At 42.3% G+C, this 22658-nt stretch overlaps 1 protein-coding gene across 4 annotated transcripts in view; it reads left to right on the top strand.

The window, feature by feature from the left end:
• FIG4 (FIG4 phosphoinositide 5-phosphatase) overlaps positions 1–22658 on the top strand; it is a 576719-nt gene that overhangs the window by 273627 nt on the left and 280434 nt on the right. The gene's annotated exons all lie outside the window — the stretch shown is intronic.

Genomic DNA, 22658 nt, shown 5'->3' with positions numbered 1-22658 from the left:
ATAATTTTTCATCTTCGATTTAAAATAGTTTTCCAGCACTTTTCAACTAAAAAAAAGTAACAAAAAGTGGGTAAAAAAGTAATATTAAAATTGTGAGTATTTTCCAACTTTTTGGTGGCTTTGACAAGTTTAAAAATATCACCTTGGAGAAAACTCAGGTGAAAAAGTGAATTTCATATGGTCCCAGGGCCCATATGCAATTATGTGGGAGAGCTAGCGGGCACTCGGGCAAAGCAGTGTTGGCTGGCACTTAAACACCCAGTAAACCATGTGCTCAAGACCCAAATAGATGAAAGTCCTTAGAATCACAACAGAGATGAGAATGGTCTGGCACTATGGTTTAATAAACAGCAGCATAGACACAATTTAGCAGTGGATAAAGTGCATAGCAAGATATGGCTTAACAGCAAACATCACTAAGTTGTGTCATACCATGGTGTCTTGATAGATGCCTGGGTGTAGATGGGAGGCAGCAGGTGTGGGTGCCAAAAGGTGCACGGCCTTACGACCGTTTCGTGTGGCAAACGCCAAACTTCTTCTGAGGCTGGATGTGCAACAGGTGTAGGATGCGCGGTGCAGTGTATATGGAGGCGCGTGATGGCACGCATGGCCATGACAGCGGGGACGCATATACGCGTCATAGATGACGCTGTTATGCGCTGGCCAATGAAAAAGTGCGGATTTCCTGCTGTGTACGGAGCTGCTAAACAAGCGCTCACACAGTACACCAAAGTGGTTGCCATGGCAACCTCTGTCATCCTGCGCCCGAAATGTACGGGCAGGGGAAAACACAGGTAAATACACCAGGCGCACCACAATGACAGGCACACATAAACATTTGTGTTTCTGAAGCAGGATAAACGCATGGGGACGTTTTCCATGCGGTTAAGCTATATTAGCTAGGATTCCAGCTTACTAACAGGGTTTTATTGGGAGCTACAAAAGGGAAGAGGGAAAGCTTGGATGCTAAATTGTGTCTATGCTGCTGTTTAGTAAACCATAGTGCCAGACCATTCTCATCTCTGTTGTGAGGCCATATGCAATTACCTTTTTCTACTCTGTAATCTCCTAGGAGAACATTTTCATCTTCTCTTAAAAATAACTTTTTAGCATTTTACAACTGAAAAAGTACCCAGAAGTAGGTGAAAAGTACTATCTTAATTATTCAGAGTATTTTCTTGCTTGCTGGTTGTTTATCTGGTTCTCGTTCCACGGTTTTTACACCTTAAAGTTCCTGACATTTTTGACACTTTAGCTGTGTCGTTTTGATACAGCAGTAACTTTTTAAAGAGAACCCGAGGTGGGTTTGAAGAATATTATCTGCATACAGAGGCTGGATCTGCCTATACAGCCCAGCCTCTGTTGCTATCCCAAACCCCCCTAAGGTCCCCCTGCACTCTGCAATCCCTCATAAATCACAGCCACGCTGCTGACAAACAGCTTGTCAGAGCTGGCTGTGTTTATCTCTATAGTGTCAGTCTGCTGCTCTCCCGGCCTCCTGCAGAACTCCAGTCCCCGCCTGCATCCCTTCCCTCCCTGCTGATTGGAGGGAAGGGACGGGGGCAGGGACCGGAGCTATGCAGGAGGCGGGGGAGCAGCTGAGACTGACACTACAGATGTAAACACAGCCTCACAGCACGGCTGTGATTTATGAGGGATTGCAGAGTGCAGGGGGACCTTAGTGGGGTTTGGGATAGCAACAGAGGCTTGGCTGTATAGGTAGATCCAGCCTCTGTATGCAGATAACATTCTTTAAACACACCTCGGGTTCTCTTTAACTATCTATGCCATCTTAGTGATGCATATCTTGTTTTTTTCAGTACAATCTAGGCTTTCTTTGGGTAATATTTTTCTCCCAAAACTATTTTGTTTTTCTTTTCATTTTTCACCCTTCCTAATTTTCACTTCACACATCCCACAGTTATAAAACATTTACAAATAAATTATTTGGCCCTTCCCGATTAAAATGATACCCCATATGCCACATTTTATTTCTAGCTAAACATGTGGTGGACTGTTATCCCCAATCTGCGTGTCTGTGGCGATCGAATGCGTTCGCTAGGGTGACAGTTCAGGGGGCATGGAGCTGTACAGATGCATCACTGGGCAATGGCAGAGCGTTACATCTGTACTGGCGGCAGTCATTAAACGTTTATAAATGGGTTTAGGTATTGTAGGGGTTAATAATGTGATAATAGGCTAGGTTTGGGTTAAAAATTAATGGGGAATTAAAAAAAAAAAAACTTTTTATTTTATTGGTACTATGTCACTTAAATTTTTTTTTTTACTTTTACAACTTTTTTTTTCTAACTTTATTGAATGTTTGTTGCTAGCTAACAGCAACAATCATTCAGTTTACCATTTACATGACTGCGCACGAGCGTGCACGGTCACGTGCACAGCCACGTGGCGGCAGGAAGTGGGAATTAATGCAGGATGTAGATTCTACGCCCTAGAACACACATGGGGGCTAATTAGGACGTCACGTAGAATCTACGTCCTAAAACCTTGATCAGTTAAAAGGTGTGAAAATACCACCGAGGAGAAAATTCAGGTGAAAATGTTGATTGCATATGGGCCCAGGGGCCTTATGCTATTCACTTTTTTTCTTGAGTTTTCTCCTAGGAGATAATTTTCCATCTTCTATTTAAAATAACTTTTCAGCTCTCTGCAATTGATAAAGTACTAAAAAGTAGGTAGAAAAGTACTATCAAAAATATTTTAAAAATTTTCTTGCTTTCTGGTGATTTAAAGGGCATTTTATTGACAAGTTGTGAAAATATCACCTAGGAACAGGGCCCACGTGCAATTCACTTTTTCTCCAAATTGATATTTCCACAACTTGTCAATAAAATGTCTTTGAAACCCCCAGCAGGCAAGAAAATACTTCTAACAGTTCTTTTTCTACTACTTTTGGTACATTTCCAAATGTGAAATGCTGAAAATTCATTTTAAAGAAAAGATGAAAAATTATCACCTAGGAGAAAACTTTAGTGAAAAATTGCATATGGGCCTAGGACTCCAATTCAGCAGTTCCATGGCTATGTACACACGGGTGCATTCATCATACACTCACCTTTTACAAATAATTATTAATATATCAGAACTGACCCTCCATTCCAGCAGAAATCCTGAAGCTAAAGCCTAGGACATTGCAGAAAAAGTGCATAACTCTAAGTGATAATAAGGATAATGAATTATCATTCACAGCTGTGCTGCAAAGCCCATTTTTCTTCTGGCAAATGATTTTCATGTTTTTGTAAATTAGTTATTTTTAACTGAATTCAATGTCATGTTGTCGTGTGAAGTCTATAATCTTTCCATTCTAATGCTCTGAATGCAGTAGGTTTGTCTGAGGTAAATCAGTTGGTTTTAGAACTCTGGGGCATAATACCTTTTTTAAATTATTGCTAGAAATGCTTGTTTTATATGAGTCTTAAATTCCATGTGTCCATTATATTCCCGCTGCCAAGTAGCACATCAGAGGTAACATGCTGCTGCCTTCATGATCTTTTATTACTGTCACCTAAAATGCTCCTGAACCTTAACCAACTACCCTATACCCTCCCTTCCCCCAAAACACATTTATTTATTTATTTATTGTATTTATAAAGCGCCAACATATTACGCAGCACTGTTTTAAGTTGGAACTCACTTAATTTCCTATGAGAACAGAGTTAATTATAACTTACACAAAAATCATGGATGGCTACATACTGTATAAAAATGTATTTTTACCTTAAAAAAAAGAGATTTACAGCTTTGGCCCCAACACTTCCTTTCTTTTCTTGGCCGATGAGAAATATGTTACATACGGTTACTATGATCAGAGACCCAACTGAGGAAAATGATCAGTAAAACTTGTGAGCACCCAGCACCACCTCAGGATGAGTTGGAAAAATAATATAAGCTAACACAGTTGTAACTGAAGAATAATTGTATAAAAAAAATAATAAAAAACGAGTTCATAGCCACTTTAATCCTAAAAAAATATTATCAATAAAACGTTTTTGATTACCATATTTTCTGCTGTATAAGATGCAGAGAAAAGGGGGAGAAAAAGACCCTGTATCTTACATGGCAAAGGCAGGGAATTTCCCACTTCTGAATGCCTGCCGATACGAACTGTCGACCCACTACAACTTTTGGGATTACCTGCCTCTGTGCCTGCAGCTTGCCTGGTTCCCCAGTGTGCCTCTGTTCCCTCTCCTGGTCCCCCCCAGGTGTGTAGCGGCAGTAGCTGCTTACCTAATCCACCATGTCCGTGGGGATTGCAGGAATCTTTCTTGTCCATGCAGCTCACTCTAGTGTTCAACTTGTATTGATATATACAAGCGATCTATGCAAGCCGAACACTAGAGGGAGATGCGCAAAGGAGAAGGATGTCTGTACTCCCTGTCGGCATGGTGGATTAGGTATGCAGCTACTGCCACTACACACCCGGGAGGGGGGGGGGCAGAAAAGGGATTGGAGGCACGCAGGCAGAGCCGGGCACATGCTGGGACAGATGCAGTCACAGGAGGGCTCGTGGAGGAGGAGACATGGGGGACACAGAAGGACACATGAGGACACAGGAGGGCACATTGGGGGGTATCTACTGTATGTGACGTAACACAGCATTAATATGCGTTACAACCTTTTTTTTTGCGTTTTAATGCTGCGTTGTGACTTTAACGTTGTATCCCAACACACCGTCTTACTGTGAACCTAGCTTAACACCAGGGCCGTGCAGAGGGTCCTTAACCCATTCAGGTTCCGTCGTTTTCACGTGAGAAATGTTCACCTCCCATTCATTAGCCTATAACTTTATCATTACTTATCACAATGCACTGATCTATATCTTGTTTTTTCCGCCACCAATTAGGCTTTCTGTGGGGGGTACATTTTGCTAAGAGCCACTTTACTGTAAATGCATTTTAACAGGAAGAATAAAAAAAAATGGAAAAATTCATTATTTCTCAGTTTTCAGCCATTATAGTTTTAAAATAATACATGCCTCCATAATTAAAACTCGCGTATTGTATTTGTCCATATGTCCCGGTTATTACACCGTTAAAATTATGTCCCTATCACAATGTATGGCGACAATATTTTAGTTGGAAATAAAGGTGCATTTTTTCCATTTTGCATCTATCAATATTTACAAGTTTAAAATAAAAAAAATATAGAAATATTTCATCTTTACATTGATATTTAAAGAGTTTAGACCCTTAGGTAAATATTTACATTTTTTTTTTTATTGTAATGGTTTTTTTTTTTCATACTAAACATTTTATTTGGGTACTTTTGGGAGGGTGGGAGGTAAACAATAGATTTATAATGTAAATGTGTGTTAATTCTTTTTTTTTTTTTTTTTTCAGGTGTAGTATTACTTTTTGGCCACAAGATGGCGGCCTTGAGTTTGTTTACATGACGTCACTCTAAGCGTAGCACGCGCTTAGAGTGACGCATCGGGAAGGAGACGGCCAGAAAAAGCTCAGCTTCCGAGAGAAGCTGTCGCTTTTTCAGCGGGGGAGAGGAATCAATGATCGGGCTCCATAGCCCGATACATTGATTCCTTGGCTACCGAATCCGCGGCCGGGAGTGCGCGTGCACGCGCACGATCGGCCGCGGGGGCGCGCGGTAGTGCGCATGGTTCCTGGACGTAGAAACTACGTCCAGGAACCAAAATAGGTGGGGGGTGCTCAAATTTAAGAAAGGGGCCTGGCAACATCTTCCCCCGCATGCCCCCCTCCTCGTTTCTGGCTAGGGGGGTATTGGTTGTCATGTTAGTGCTAAATGCAGATGCTGGGTGCCATGTGGATTCTGGGTGTGAGTACAGAGTGTCATGTGGGTTCTGGCTATGATTGGGTATCGAGTGTCATGCGGGTGTCGATTGCAAGTACTTAGTGCCATGTAAGATCTGGATGTCATGTACTGGATGTCATGTGGGTGCTGGGTGCAGGAACTGGAGGTGACATGGGTGCGAATACTTGGCGCCATGCCTGTACTGGGTGCTGGTACTTTATGTGCGGGTACGGGTTAAGTGGGTGCTTGGTGCAGATAGTGGGGGCCATGTGGAGGCTGTGTGCAGGTGTGAGTACTGGGTGCAATTTTAGGCATGGGTGCAGATACTTGCAGATACTTATACCTTTATAGCAGTATCAAGCAGACTTTGTGTGTCCTTCCAACCAACTCTTTTGGCGCCACCACCCTCAAATTAGCAGTGATAGGTGCCCACTGTTAGTGGGTTAGAGTGGGCACAGTGGAGCCCACAGTGGAGGCACAGACTCACCTTTCATTACTGGGACTTCTATCCCTCTTGATCAGCACCCAAGCTTCTTTTCAGGCAAAGAAGAAGTGGTTACCAATATGCAGTGGTTGCTAAGCATTAGTAGATGCAAAACTGCAGTAAGTGCCAAGGTGCAGCGGGTGCCCATATGCAGTAGATGGTAAGACGCAAAGGTTCACTTTGTGCTAAGTTGCAGTGGGTGCCGAGATGCCAAAGTACAGTCTGTGTCAAGCTGCTGTGGGTACCAAGGTCCAGTTTGTATTGGGTGTTTATTTGCAGTGGATGCTATGCATTATTGGGTGCTGAATGAGTAGCAGATGGTGATAAACAATAGTGGGTGCCATGTGAGTGTTAATTGGTACAGGGAGACATGTGAGTGTTGGACATGAGTGAGTAGGGAGTGCCATGTGTGGTCTGGATGTGTGCCATGGGAGAGTACTCTCCCATATGGGTTCAGACCAAGGATGGGTACTGGGTGCTCTTTGGGTCCTGGCTATGGACGAGTACTGGGTGCATATAATGGCTTTGGAACTTGGTGACGTGTGAGTACTGGCCATGTGGGTGTTGGTTATGGGGGTATGTGGGTCTTAGATACAAATACTGAGTGCCAAGTGGGTACTGGGAGAGTGTACATGGTGACATATGGGTGATGGCTACTGGATAGTAGGGTATTTGTTGTCATGTGGGTGCTAAAGGCAGATGCTGGGTGCCATGTGGGTTCTGGGTGCTGACACAGGGTGTCATGTGGATTATGGCTGTATAGGTTTGTATCAACTATCATGAAGGTGTTGATTGCAGGTACTCAGTCCCTTGTGAGTTCTGGGTGCAAGTACTGGATGTGATATGTGAGTGCTTGGTGTTTGTACTGGGCACTAAGTGGAGGCTTAGTGCAACTGGAACTACTGCAGATGAAGCATGTGGGTGTTGGGTGCAGGTACTGGGTATCACATAGGTGCGAATACTTGGTGCCATGCCTGCACTGGGTGCTAGCTATGGGTGGGCATTGTGTGTTATGTGGGTTCTGTGTGCAGGTACTTTGGGTGCTAGTACTAGTTATGTGAGTGCAGATAGTGGGTGCCATGTGAAGGCGGTGAGCAGGTGTGATTAGTGAGTGCCATGTTGGGACTGGGTGCAAGTACTGTGCCATGTGGTGTGGGTGTGAGTACTGGGTGTCAGCTATAGGGTGAAGGGGTGCAGGTACTGGGTGTCATGTGGCTGTTTGATGCAAGTACTAAGTGCCATATTGAGACCGGATGTGAGTATTGGGTGCTTGCTATAGTGGGGGTTACTGGTTGAGTGTAATGTGTGTGCTGAATATTGGTGGGATTGTTGTGGGTGCAGGGGGTGGGAGATCACTGTGGGTACTGCTATGAATGGCATAGTTGATGCTGGAGGAAAGGGAGGTCACTGTGGGTTCTTTGGGGGGGGGGGGGTCACTGTGTCTTGGGGGAGGTAGAGGTCATTGTAGGTGCTGGAGGAAGGGGAGGTCACTATGGGTGCTGCTGTGAATGGCTTAGTTGCTGCTAAGGGAGGTAGAGGTCAGTATGAGTGCTGGGGGGAGGGTAATTCACTGTGGGTGCTGTGGAAGGAAGAGATCAGTATGGGTGCTGGAGAAAGGGGAGGTGACTGTGGGTGCTGGGATAGTCAGTGTAGTTACTGGAGGAGGTAATGGAGGCTGGGTGTTGGGTGAGGCCACTGTGGGCGCTGGCAATGGGAGAGTTCACTGTAGGTGCTGTTTTTGGGTTGGGAGGTCCCTGTGGGTGCTGCAGGGGACAAGAAGGTAGCCACTGGGGGAGGGAAAGATCACTGTGGGTGCTGGGGGAGGGATAGGTCAGTGTGGGTGCTGGGGTAGGCAGGATCACTGCTAGAGCTGGGAAGGGAGAGGTCACTGTGGGTGCTAGGTGGAGGGAGAGGTAACTGTGGGTGCTAGGTGGAGGGAGAGGTCACTGTGGGTGCTAGGTGGAGGGAAAGGTCACTGTGGGTGCTGGGGGAGGGAGAGGTCACTGTGGATGATAGGTGGAGGGAGAGGTCACTGTGGGTGCTAGGTGATGGGAGAGATCACTGTGGAAACTGGGGAGGGAGAGGTCAGTATGGGTCCTAGGGGGAGGGAGAAGTCACTGTGGGTGCTAGGTGGATGGAGAGATCACTGTGGGTGCTGGGGGAGGGATAGGTCAGTGTGGGTGCTGGGGTAGGCAGGATCACTGCTAGAGCTGGGAAGGGAGAGGTCACTGTGGGTGCTAGGTGGAGGGAGAGGTAACTGTGGGTGCTAGGTGGAGGGAGAGGTCACTGTGGGTGCTAGGTGGAGGGAAAGGTCACTGTGGGTGCTGGGGGAGGGAGAGGTCACTGTGGATGATAGGTGGAGGGAGAGGTCACTGTGGGTGCTAGGTGATGGGAGAGATCACTGTGGGTACTGGGGAGGGAGAGGTCAGTATGGGTCCTAGGGGGAGGGAGAAGTCACTGTGGGTGCTAGGTGGATGGAGAGGTCACTGTGGGTGCTGGGGGAGGGAGAGGTTACTGTGGGTGCTAGGTGGAGGGAGAGGTCACTGTGGGTGCTAGATGGAGGGAAAGGTCATTGTGTGTGCTGAGTAAGGGATATGTCACTGTGGATGATAGGTGGAGGGAGAGGTCACTGTGGATGCTAGGTGATGGGAGATATCCCTGTGGGTACTGGGGAGGGAGAGGTCAGTATGGGTCATAGGTAGAGGGAGAAGTCACTGTGGGTGCTAGGTGGATGGAGAGGTCACTGTGGGTGCTAGGGGAGGGAGTGGTCACTGTGGGTACTAGGTGGAGGGAGAGGTCACTATGGGTGCTGGGGGAGGTAGAGGTCAGTATGGGTCCTAGGTGGAGGGAGAGGTCAGTATGCCACACTAGGATTACTGTTTGGGCTGCTTCACATCAAAGTGTCCCAGGCAAGGGCGGAGCTTCAGTGGGTGGGTGGGGCTTATCACAGTATTTTGCATGCAGAGAGGGGCCTTTTTTGAAGATTTTAAAAGGGGGGTGCCTGGGCACCCAGAGCACCCCCCTCTGCACGTGCCTGCTTAACACTGCTTGTTTTCTTACTCATTTAATTAGGCAAGCCAGCAAGCGAATTAGGGGTGGTGTTTTAAAATGTGCAGCTGCTCGTTTTTGAAGGGCAAAAACATTTTTTTTATTTTTTTTTTATTATAATCTGCACGTTATGCCTACTGAATGTCCCATAAAATTACATACCATGAAGTTCTCCTTTATCCGTTTTAAAGGGAACCTACTGATAATCCATTCCTCTTCAATGTTATCACCTAACAATAGTATATAATTCCTGACTTAAACTTATGATCAACCTAAAGCCATCAATATTTATCTGCTGGAATGGAGAGTCCCAATAATACTTAGACAATCAATAACCCTCTGCACTCATAATACTCATATAAAGCTGGAACACTAGTAGCATTAAAATCAACTAGGTTGTAAAGTTATGCAGCTGAAGGAAGAGGACATTAGCTTCCAAAATTGATTGCATGCAATAGCACTGTGTACTAGACCCTTACATCAGCAATGAGGGTTCCCCTTTATGGTAAGGCCACTCTACCTATACCAGTCAGCAAGCAAATATTTCATGCTCATAACCTGGGTTTCCCGCTGGATAATTTTACATCCTAGTTGTTTTTAGTATTGCTAGTGTTCCAGCTTGATGTGTCAAGAATGCAGAAGGTTATTTTTTTTTTTTGTATTTAAATGTACCACTCCCCTCTGCTTTTCCATTTAAAACCATGGTCCCTAAGCAGAATGAGCATAGCCCTCGTTCCTTGTATGAATGCCTTCACAGCCATTGTGGTCTGTCTGAATGCTGTAGCTCTCCTATCCTCTGTGCTAGTACATCCCATCGGATGGTGTAAGTAGTGCAGTTTGTTGCTCCTGGGCAATCTCAGGCTAATTTATAAGCATGTGCATGCTTGTGTTCCCTTGAATGGTTGAACCTCACAGTGCTTCATCGGGATTCCCAGGTTAGGAGCATGAAATGTTTGCTTGCTTACTGGTATAGGTAGAGTAGGGACCCTAACCATAAAGGGGACACCTCATCGCTGGTGTAAGGGTCTATTACACAATGCTAATAAATGTAGTCCGTATTGGATGCCAATCAGAAAATTGTGCAACCAAGTTGTTTTTAATGCTGCTTGTGTTCCAGCTTAAAGTGGACCTGAACTCTTGCACACTGGCAGACACAAGGAAAACATAACAGAAATGCACCCTGTATGCATTTAAAGAGTTTAGCATGTGTAATTCCCCCTCATTTGTGTCTAATCACTAGTTGTAATTTGATCTCCCCCCATGTCACACGACTGGCTATGGCAGATAAGCCCATTTGAAAGCACAGGCTGTAAACAATATGTCTGCTTCCATGAATCATGAAGTAGAAACTGTGCAGATTTATTTTAGGATTTGTATCCGGTGTAACAAAGAAATGTTTTTTTTGTTTAAAGGTTATTATGCTCTTGTGTATCTTTTAGAGCAGAGAGGAAGTTCTGAGTTTAGGTCCGCTTTAATGTGAGTGCCATGAGTGGAGAGAGTAAATGATGTTATGTTAATGTACCTGAGCACCTGCTTTTCCATTGAAAGTCACGGTCCCTAAGCCTCAGCCTGCTTGGGGACCATGCGTTTAAATGAAAAAGCAGGTTCCAATAATACTCAGGATACATGTTTAGTCTGGTCGAACAGGTGGCAAATTTCACAGCTATACCTTATAGCTAGTAAATGCTCTTCTTTGGTTGCATGCCTTTTAGTGGGCTTATTTGCAAGTAAGGAAACTCAGTGATCACTGGTGGGAAGTACAAAAGGTCATCCTGGATCTCCTCAAATACATACGGAAATACATTTCTGGAATTCAAGCTGAGGCTTTCAGCAAATACAGAACATTTGTAGATTAGCAGTATTTGTAGTGCTTGATGATATGAGAGGATTTCTTAAAATGGTAAGATTTATGTGGATAGGTTGATGTTGGGTATTGTAAATTAAAAAGCCCACAGAAACAGAATATTTTTGATCATTGCAGCTGTGGAGGTATATAGGGAAATGATATTTGTGTGTGACCTCCCTGACAATTTATTGTTAATCTTTGGTTGTTTGTCTAGTTGGATTCCACCAAATGATCCAGACAAGCGTATTCTTGCTCTCTCATACCAAAAATCTTGTTTGCTAAATTCTGGTATCTAACGTCTTAAAGATTCCTGATCTGAGGCAAAGCTATCTAAGGTAAGCACAGAGGTATGTTGATGCTGGGTCCGCATACCTCTGTGCATTGTCCATTCCTTTCCTCATTCCCCTTGGCCCCCATAATCACTACTTGAAAAATGTGACTGTTGTTTGCCAGGAAGCTGCCACTATGCAGCTATATTTATGTAGTAGAATCCCATTCATTGATCACTGGGCTAATGGCCGGCGGCGGGAGCATGCGCGGGAGCGCGCGCAGCCCAACTGGATGCGCATGTTCGTCCAGTTGGGCTTAAGTGGTTAAAAAAAAAAATTCTGCCAAAACTGCAGAACAAGAACATCATCATCAGAAATCTAAACATGCTTTGCACAGCATCATGGGAAAAATGCCCGGACACATTTCTTTGATGGTGTAGAGCTTAGCTTCTGTGCAGCTAAAAATGAGGCTTTTGGTAAGAAAAACAAAGTTCTGATTATTTGAAACTGTTAAAGAAACACCAAGCCTTTTCAGTGCTGCTGAGTACATTTTGGAGGTTCACTTTAACTATATCAAAAGCTTACTATATCAGAATTGGTCATACATTTTATATTTATACAGATACATTTGCTGGGACCTGAGTTTACTATATTCAGAGGTTTACTATATCAGAGTTTACTATAACGAGATTCTTCTGTATCCATTATTAGGTTTTCTGGTGTGGTTATTCTGCCTTTAAACCAGACAGTAGATTCAAACATAATTTGTCAATACATATTGGGCATGAAAATACACTTTTGTGCCATTTATTAGTGTCAACTGTCAACGCTTCCTCCAATTTTCAGAAGCAAAAAATCAACACAATATTTAAAGGGAACCTTAACTGTAAAAATAAAAAAATAAAAAAAAGTTTTACTTACCTGGGGCATCTACCAGCCCCCTGCAGCCATCCTGTGCCCTTGCAGTCACTCATTGCTCCTCAGGTCCCCTGCTGCCAGCTAGTTTCGTTTTGCCGACTTGGAGTTGGCCGGCCGCCATGCGTACATTTTTACGCATTCCTGATGCTGCAGGAAGCTATTGCAGACCTCAACAAGTACATTTTTACGCGTTACGGGTGTAATGCGTAAAACGCATAAAAATGTACTTGTTGATGTCTGCAATAGCTTCCTGCACCAGCAGGAATGCGTAAAAAACGTACGCATGGTGGCCGGCCGACTCCCAGTCGGCAAAACTAAACTAGCTGGCAGCGGGGGACCAGAGGAGCCATGAGTGACTGCGAGGACACAGGATGGCTGCAAGGTGATGGTAGATGCCCCAGGTAAGTAAAACTCATTTTTTTTTACAGTTAAGGTTTCCTTTAAGGTAATTCTACTTCTAAAGCTGTATTGACATACAAAGATATTTTTGTATGTTATTATTATTTTAATGCTTTATTCATAACAAAACTGTAGATTTCTTTTTTAAACAGGAGCAGTATACTAAATTCATGTAAACAAGAAGTACCAGTAATGCATTGAAATAGCTGAGAAATGAGATCCCTGTTTCAGTATATTTATAGCTTCAGTTGTCACAGCAAGCTACAAGCCTCTGGCTCACAAGGCTCTCACATGTGACTTGTTAAGTGGTTTATTTTTTTATTTTAACTAGGCAATTGTAGTGTGGATGAAAATGTGCTCTTCCATAGACTGGTCACACTAGGAATCCAGCACTAATGCATTTCTATAGTAACTGGAATGCAAAGTTCACTCTCCAGCATAAACATATATTTTGCTACAGTTCATCCATTGCAATTAGCAATTAAAGTTGTAAGCCTTTGCTCAGGTTAATGGTTGGGAGGTCAGTGGCGTAGCACACGTGCTGAAAGTGTTATCCATTCTGAGTGTGCAGCTCAAAGTCACGTTTTATCATAGAATGAGCTGTTTTTCTCTTTATTATCTGCATATACCATTGCGCTGTAATCCAGATATTGGTCAGCTTAAAATGCTTAAAAATTCTTCAATATAATAATACAAATGAGACCAATAAATGGACCTAGATTTCTATTTTTGATACTTAAATGCATTTTGTTATAGCATTTTACATTCTTGTTGTAAACAGAAAATAGAAAGTTCATGTTTGGTTATATCTGCTTTTCAGATATAAACTGCTCTTGATGTTAAAGCGGATCCAAGATGAAAAACTAACTATAACAAGTAACTTGTCTATATATCTTATTTAAATCTATCTGCAAACAGCTTAAAGAGAATCTGTATTGTTAAAATCGCACAAAAGTAAACATACCAGTGCGTTAGGGGACATCTCCTATTACCCTCTGACACAATTTCGCCGCTCCTCACCGCATTAAAAGTGGTTTAAAAACAGTTTTAAAAAGTTTGTTTATAAACAAACAAAATGGCCACCAAAACAGGAAGTAGGTTGATGTACAGTATGTCCACACATAGAAAATACATCCATACACAAGCAGGCTGTATACAGCCTTCCTTTTGAATCTCAAGAGATCATTTGTGTGTTTCTTTCCCCCTGTTCTCATGCACTGAAGTTTCAGGCTGCTTGTTTCTTCCTGCAAACAGCTTTGCCCTTGTCTGTAATTCTTTAGTATGTGAAAGCCCAGCCAGCTCAGAGGACGATTTATCCAGCTTGTAAAAGAGAAGAGAGAAGCTGCTCTAATCCTAAATAACACACAGGCAGTGTGCATAGAGGGGCCTGGAAGGGGGAGTTCATAGCAGAACCACAACACTGAAGAACTTGGCAGCCTTCCAGACACAGGCCGACAAGTCTGACAGGGGAAAGATACATTGATTTATTACAGAGACAGTGATAGTATAAAGTGCTGCAGTAAGCCAGAACACATTAGAATAGCTTTTTGAACTTGTAGGATGATTAAAAACAGGATGCAATTTTTGTTACGGAGTCTCTTTAAATAGTTTGATTATTTATTCCTGTGATACAATGAAGGCAGCCATGTTCCTTTTGTTACATTACACAGAGGCAAAGCTGATAGCATCTCCAGCTCTCTGCCTGTGACAGTCACTCTGCTCTCCTCCTTCTATGACTCTGAAATCTCTGGCTAGTAACCTCCTCCTCCTCCTGCCCAGACTGATCTCCCACAAGCCCTTGCTACAGCGCCAAGGCTCTCTGAAAAGCTGTGGGCGAGGCTTGTTTAGTTTATAGGGAATTAGAGTATTAAAACAAAACAAAAAAAAAGTATTTGGTTTGAGGAATGCCTATAAACCATATGTAAGGAACACAAATATGCAATGAGTAAAAGTTCATCTCGGATCCACTTTAAAGCACTTCTGCAGGCACAGATATGAAAAGACCATGTAATAGCTTAGTAATTAGTGCTCAGATGTAAACTTTTTTTGTGAAAACCACTTTCTTCAGCTACAAATCATGTCTTGAAATGTTGATCATATGACAAGAAGTTGCTGTAAGGGGAAGTTGGTTTTCAGGCTCTGTGGGTGTAGCCCTTTGATGTGTAGACTGCATCACCAATGTAGTAGGGAAAAAAAAATAATCGGCCAGCTTGCTTTTTTTTTGCACAGGGCGTCCCATGAAAGTTTAGTCGGCGCTAGAATGCGATAAAGACCATCTGTCACAGAGTGTGGCAGAGTGTAATAGTAGTTTCTCTACATCGCTGGCTGAAAACCATTTGAGCACGGCAACAGGATACCTCTCTGCAATGTCCTATGCATGCTTGGGATCATTTCATTTGCTGTCTACCATTGCAAAGTTAGGAACATTAGTATGAATCTGTGGGTGGGCAGGTTTGAACACTGTGCAGGCAGCCTCTATCCAAGACACACTATCTGCTGTATTGTGGACTACAGTGTACTACTGACATATTGTTAACAGCCTGGATTTAACAATTAGCTCTCTGCCATAGAAGGAGCTGACACAGCTGAAGAGGTCAAATTACAACTTTTGATTAGTCTCAGATGAGGGTGAATTAGACAAACTAATCTCTCTAAATACACACAAGATGCAGTTCTTCATTTTTTCCTTCTTTCCTGTGCAAGAGTTCATGTCCAATTTAAAGACTGCCCTGCCTCCTGCTAGTTACTGAACTTTGCTGTACTCATGGACATGAGTCTCTGGACATTTCCTGAACTTGCTCTCTGATCTGTACCTGTATCTGTATTTGCTAACCTGTTGCCAAACCTTTTAATCTGTCCTGATTTTTCTTATTGCTTGCTCCTTTGTTACTGTCCCATATACAGTATATATATATATATATATATATATATATATATATATATATATAATGTCATCCCACCTCGCCCACTGACTTCCATGCATTCTGTCGCTGTTGACTTTGCGGCGGATTGGGGACTTCCAGTGTGATGCAATGAGGTAAGTTTACTAGGCCCCATAGACTTTCTTTGCTGTTGCGTTACCCTGCGTGCAGAAAGAATAAGGCAATGCAAGGAAAGTGGCCTAGTGTAAAAGGGGCCTCAAACATTTCTAACCTTAAAGAGGAGTCAATCTGCTTGATATAAATTGGTTATTAATGACGGTGGATAAACAGTCATAGAATGCATTAAACCATACAGTCTCAAAATGTAGTTTGTCTTTTAACAATTATCTTTCAGCAAAGATAAGTGCACAGAATTTAGTATTTTACATTAGAATTAGTCTTCAGAAAGATCAGTTGTACGTTCACAAAATATTTCTATTTATTTTACCGAAAAAATACCTTTATTGCATACATTTTTACATATTGCGAAAAATGCAATTACGCGGATAGGAATAATTTACCTAGTCATTTATGATAATGCAGCATCTGAAATTTATAGTCTTAATCTTCCACTACAACTCTCTGCATTGTCATGGAAACTGCCTTTCTCATGGGAACAGGATTCTTTAAAATGCCAGTAATCTTTTAATTTCTAGCATTAGTCTTCCAAGCTGCTATAAAACCAAGAGAAGCACTAATGGTCTTAATGTTTGTTTCCAAAATGTTCTAATCAAAGCATTTTAATTAATGAAATACAAGGCAAAATAATAGATCTTGTTATATTCTTTATGCTTGCCAGCATCTTCTGCGTTTGTTATTATTATTAAATGTATAAAATTAGTATGTAAATAATTGTATCAACTTTTTCTTGAGGATTTTGAAGTCGGTAAAGTTAAAATATGTAATTTGGTAATTGCATCTGTAATGGAGGTCAGCATTGTGTTTTGCGAGCTATTACAGATGAACAATGCCAAACTGAGTAGGCACTAATTGTATTAGAGGTTCTCTTCCAAAGTAAATATTCATAAGGTAGTAACACCAAATGCTTGTTTTCTTTGTTTACTAGTTGTTCTTCCTCCAAAACTATAAAAATATGAATATCCTTTAGTAACCCCCTAAATTGTTCCCAGAATAAACTGCGCTCTTAATCCTTCTGGTCTTCCACTTTAAGAAGCACACCCAGCAATACCCTATAGATGAAACATACAACCACACATAGTTCTCAATACTGCAAGACAAGTGGAACTAGGTGCTTTAACAGACTGCACACCCCTGAGATGTGCCTGTGCCACCACCAGATTTGTTGATTTAAAGAGGTGGAGTGACTCTTTCATAACTGCAAACCCCTACTTTTGCCTATATTGTCTTTGGAGTGCAGTTCCTTTTGCATTATTTATTAACCCCCTGGCTGAATTTCTGTGCAAAAAGTGGTGCAAATCATTTTCATTTAAAAGTGGTTCATTTAATTGTCATGACATTTTTGTAACATACCAAAATGTGCCAAGCAAGGGTCTAGCATACATTTTGAGCATAATAAAAGTTTGAAACAGAAAATCATGTCAAGAAATAAATTGAAATGAATTTTCCCTTTCTGCCAGGTCAAAATTTACCCACTCTTCAGCTTCTTGGCAGAAAATGGGCAGTTTTTCACTCATTTTTTTAAATTAAAATTGGCGTTCGTATGCAAATTTTTGCATTCAGGTTTCCTGAGCATCCAAATAAATATAAATGCAAATTTTAATGCGAAAAATGCATGCAAAAAACAGAACCCTGCCTTAGAGCCTGACTTGTCCATACCGGTTTTGCTATTTTTCCCTGGACAAGTCGGGCTCATCCATACTGCCAGGGAGGTTAATCCTTACCCCAGGAGAGGAAAGCCTCTGTGTCCAGCCAGAGTTCACACGTGTGAAAAAATGATGTTATTGGTTTGTCATTGATATTGACAAGAGATTCAGAACCCTGCCTTAGAACTACTGGACGAGCCTGACTTGTCCATACCGGTTTTGCTATTTTTCCCTGGACAAGTATGATATTGATTATTTTAAGAACGTCGAGAGATTCAGATGCTGAGGAATTACAGACACGGGCAGAGCTGTCAGCAGGAAGAAACAATCAGCCTGTAACTCTTCAGTGGGTGAGAGCTGCAGGGAGAAAGAAACACACAAATGATCTCTTGAGATTCAAAAGGAAAGCTGTATACAGCCTGCTTGAGTATGGATGTATTTTCTATGTGTGGACATACTGTACATCAACCTACTTCCTGTTTTGGTGGCCATTTTGTTTGTTTATAAACAAACTTTTTAAAAACATTTTTGACTACTTTTAATGCCGCGGGGAGCGACGAAATTGTGACAGAGGGGAATAGGAGATGTCCCCTAACGCACTGGTATGTTTACTTTTGTGCGATTTTAACAATACAGATTCTGTTTAAAGAAGGGAAAGCCAGTGTAGAACGAGATATTTGGATGCATGTTTGCAGTACTGGGAGCCGAAACAATTTGTTGTCCTAGACTACAGGTATAGATAGAGAAGAGAAGGGAACTAAAGATTGAGCCTTGGGGAACTCCAGCTGGAGTGGGTGAGAGGAAGAAAAGGTCTGAGAATAGGAAACCTTGAGGGTGCTTTTAGACTAGTGCGCTGCAGTAGCTATGTGATTTAGAACAATCGCAGTGCACTGCAGCCAAGAAGTCATACTGCAAGTTACAGGCACGGTGCGATACAATTAAAATTAACACACGACTTCTAGGAGTTGCTGTGTAATGCACTGCAGCTTGTGCGTTGTTTCTGTGGAGCCCGGAGCACTTCTGCCACATCGTGTCACACCTTAGGCAGTATGTCATGTCTCATAGACTTTAATGGCCACTGTGACAAGCTGTGGCAGGGGAGAGTAGTGGTAAGTTTAACAGGGGTCTAAATGTAATATCAGAGAGACAGAGCAAAGCTGAATAGCACATTTATATCCCTGGAAGTCTTTACATGTATTGTTTCCACATCAGTGCTGTTTAGCTGCTCTGAATTTTTTTTTCAGCATTTTACTTTGATTGGTGTATCAGGGTTGTCAGTTGAGATGGCAGTTGTAACAGGAGGTCAGGAGGAGGCAGTGATAAGGTAATTGGAGGTTGCCAACTCTAGGGGGTCGCTGAACAAGGTTATAGTGAGCACAGATTGTAGGGAATCAGCGGAGCTAGTCTACTTTAGGGGACCCACCGTAAATCCCCATAGAGAATTGGAGCTGTGCTGAAAACGGAACAAATTTCCGCTTTCAGCACTTTTAAACCCCCACAAGTTATACATGTATGGAAAGCTCAGAATCTGCTCTAACGAATGATGCCACTTTCGGTGAGAAGAAACTGAAACTCACCGTGAACGAGGCGCTGAAAGGCCGCAATCGCGGCTCCGTCGGCCATCTTACATCTGTGCTGGCTCATATTGTTCTCCCTCCTCATTGGAGGGATTGTTAGCTGGGGGCGTACCAGAGAAAAAAAAACAAACCGTCAGTAGCTAGTTCTGCGTTGGTCTTGTCCGGGGAGAAGGGAGAGTAGTTTCTGGCACGCCCCCAGCTAACAATCCCTCCAATGAGGAGGGAGAAAAATATGAGCAGACACAGAAGTAAGATGGCCGACGGAGCCGCGATCGCGGCCGTTCCGGCGCTTCCTACATGGTGAGTTGCACCTTTTGCTCACTGAAAGTAGCATAATTCATTAGAGCAGATTCTAACCTTTCCAAAGATATATAGCTTGTGGGGGTTTAAAAGAGCTGAAAGCGGAAATTTGTTCCGTTTTCAGCACAGCTCCAATTCTCTATGGGGATTTACGGTGGGTCCCCTAAAGTAGACTAGCTCCGAATCAGCTAGTGATTGGGTGTCGAGATTGTGTGATTTTGAATGGAAAAGTTGAGGTGAAAAGTTGAGTCAGAGGCCAGGTTGAGAGAATGTCCATCCCAATGAGTCATATCAGAAGGCCACTGTGATAGACCTAAGGAAAAGGTGAGCAAGCATCGGAGTTGTTAGTATCAACTTGGATGTTAGTCACTCAAAATGATTGTAGGGTTATCTGGGGACAGAAAATGGGCCAGTCAGTCACCAATCTGCAAAAAAAGTTGTTGAAGAGAAAAGGCAATTTAAAAGAACATTGCTCTAACGGGCAGGTGGAAACTCTACAACTTTTATTTCCAGGTCTAGGAGGAACTACTATGGATTGATTTTTACCAGTTTCTTAAATTCGTGGTTTGTCATCATCACATGAAGTCAGCTGACAGTTCACAGGAGACCATGCGATGTTTAACTAGTATATTCCTGGAGAAGCAGGCAGACATCTAGATTTTTTTTCTTTTTTCTTTACTTTCATTGGTTCTTCTTAGGGTGAAAGGTGGGAACTAGACTTTGGTTATTCCCTAAGTGCTTAAATACTCTTGGAGGCACCCTCTGGAGTCTCTGTAGGGGGGTAAAACTCCCCATTCTCCAGAGGTTGAGCTTCCCAATAGATCTACGAATAAGAAACAACAACTGGGAAAAAGAATACTCACCTAATCAAAACTGCATTGTCCTTAAGTAGCTATGTTAGCTGCATTATAGCACTCAGAATAAAGCTGAAATAATAAATGTAACTTCTTCTTCTCTAATGTACAATATTGATGTAGAACATCCATTCAGGCTACTACAAAATTGTACAAGTTTTGATTGTATTTTGATTGTATTATGATGTAAAACATGTTATTATGTAAAAAGTACTTTTGACAACTGGAAAATGTTATTGTTACATTTGTATAACTTGAAAATTTCCAATAAAAATAACTGAAAACGGTTCTTCTTGTGCAGGTCAGCTTAGATAGTCTAGAGTGTATGCAAAAGTCTTTGAATCTCCCAGCTTTGTTTCCTATTGGTCTATTGATCTGACACATCAGAATCATTCTTTACATATTTGTGACTTGAATTGGGACTTAAAGAGACACTGAAGCGGAAAAAAAATATATGATATAATGAATTGGTTGTGTACTATGAATAATTACTAGAAGATTAGCAGCAAAGAAAATATTCTCATACTTTTATTTTCAGGTATATAGTGTTTTTTCTAACATTGCATCATTCTATAATATGTGCAGATTACACAACACTCAGCATTCAAAATGAGTCTTTCAGAGCAGTCTGTGAAGTAATGAACTCTCCTCTAGCAGAGGAAAAGTAAACAGTTCAATTACAGTTGAGATAATAAAAGTCAGATAACAGCCCTCTCCACGACTAAGTTAGTCGGATAGCTTAATGGCTTGTTTGCATATAGATAACAACTGGAGTTTCTCAACTCTTCCTGTACTGGAAACAATTACACTGATGTATCTGATCTTAATGTTTTATTTCTTAGCTGTACTACACATACAAATCATAATATCATCATTTTTTTTTTCGCTTCAGTGTCTCTTTAACCAGATGTACTGTACAAGTACTAAGCTTTGTTACTGGAAGCAGAATCAAAGGTTACATTCTTGCAAAGCAACCCTAATCCACTTACTTATTTAGTGGTTAACTAATCTAATTTTAATAGAATATAGAATATTTACAATAGTTAAAAACATAAGTTTATCTCACTACGGCACCATCCTGAGCTGAATAATATGTCTTTTCACCAGGGTTTCTCAGGTGAAAAACTTTGCAATCATTTTGGACATTAATGTCTTACACATACTGCATGTGTAAGGATTCCTACTGTGGCGCATTCTGTCCATTGCGGTGGAGCCGCAAACGGACAGTTCTGGCTTGTCTGCCTGCATTCGGTTGTGCATTCGCAATGAGTCACATTGTCATTTGCAATTGCTCTGCAGTTCTGGGCAGGATGCTGTAATCATTCCACCAATGGCTTATTACAGCTGAGCTGTGGCCAGATAGCCCTGGATTTCCTGCAGGCATGTTGTTACATAATACTGCATGTATTTCCTATGGGAGTCCTTTGCATTCACAACCAGCTAGCAAATGGTAACCAAGCCAGCTCAGGATTGAACGATGACCATTCAACTGTGTGGAGATTTGCATGCTTGCATCTATTGGTTGATGCCTGCATAAAAGTCTGTCTCCTCTTTTAGACCTCGCCCATCATAGCGATCTCTGTGCTGGTCTGCTGGGCACTGTGCTACTCTGTATAGTTCTGTTATTGTAGTTCAATGCGACCTTATTACTTGTGCTTTAGCTAGTTCTTGATAAATATATATGCAGACTTGCTAATATATATTTATCCATTAGTTGAGCTATTTATTATTTTTCTGTATTATTGTTTATTGCCTAGTTTCCATGCCTGATGGACGTTCACTGCATCAGCGGTGGATCAGTGAAGTCCATTATCCTGATAGCTTGGATTCTGCCATCACCACGTTGGTGACTGGTAGTATTCCTGCTACTCTAGTTCTGGGAACATAACTATAGGCTGCGGTTGCTATTAGTTACGTTCTTTCCTGTAGTTTTTTCTTTGTGGATGCTTGCTGGTGATTGTTGTTAGCCTGCTTGCTCTGCTTCTGTGGACGTGACTGTGAGCTGCGGTTGCTACTAGGTACGTTCCAATCTAGTCCTGTCTTGTACCTGTCTGAATGCTTGCTATCGCTAAGGCAGCGCAATATCGCACTGCGCTGCCATTGTGTCTTACTTGTCTAGTTACACTCCAATCTATAGTCCTGTCTAGTACCTGTCTGAGTGCTTGCTATCGCAAGGGCAGCGCAACATCGCACTGCGTTGCCATTGTGTCTTATTTGTAGCGATATCGGAAGCCCAGAGCTGCAGTTGCTCTGGGCAGCCTGTGTAGCCTCTTCCATTAATCAGCTACCAGTCTTGTTGCTCTGGGTGGTCAAGGTTTAACTCCCAAGCATTACACTTGTGATTTGTAGACAGATAGTATTGCTTATGCACACAAGCATTACAGTATGACAGCACAAATATGCTCTCTACAGCTATCCTTACCTCTCGAAACCCCAGGGTATGGTATGGGCGTGGCATTGGTCCTTATGAC

This window comes from Hyperolius riggenbachi, chromosome 4 (assembly GCF_040937935.1).
Source record: "Hyperolius riggenbachi isolate aHypRig1 chromosome 4, aHypRig1.pri, whole genome shotgun sequence".
NCBI lineage: Eukaryota > Metazoa > Chordata > Amphibia > Anura > Hyperoliidae > Hyperolius > Hyperolius riggenbachi.
This window is presented reverse-complemented; position numbering and strand designations above follow the sequence as displayed.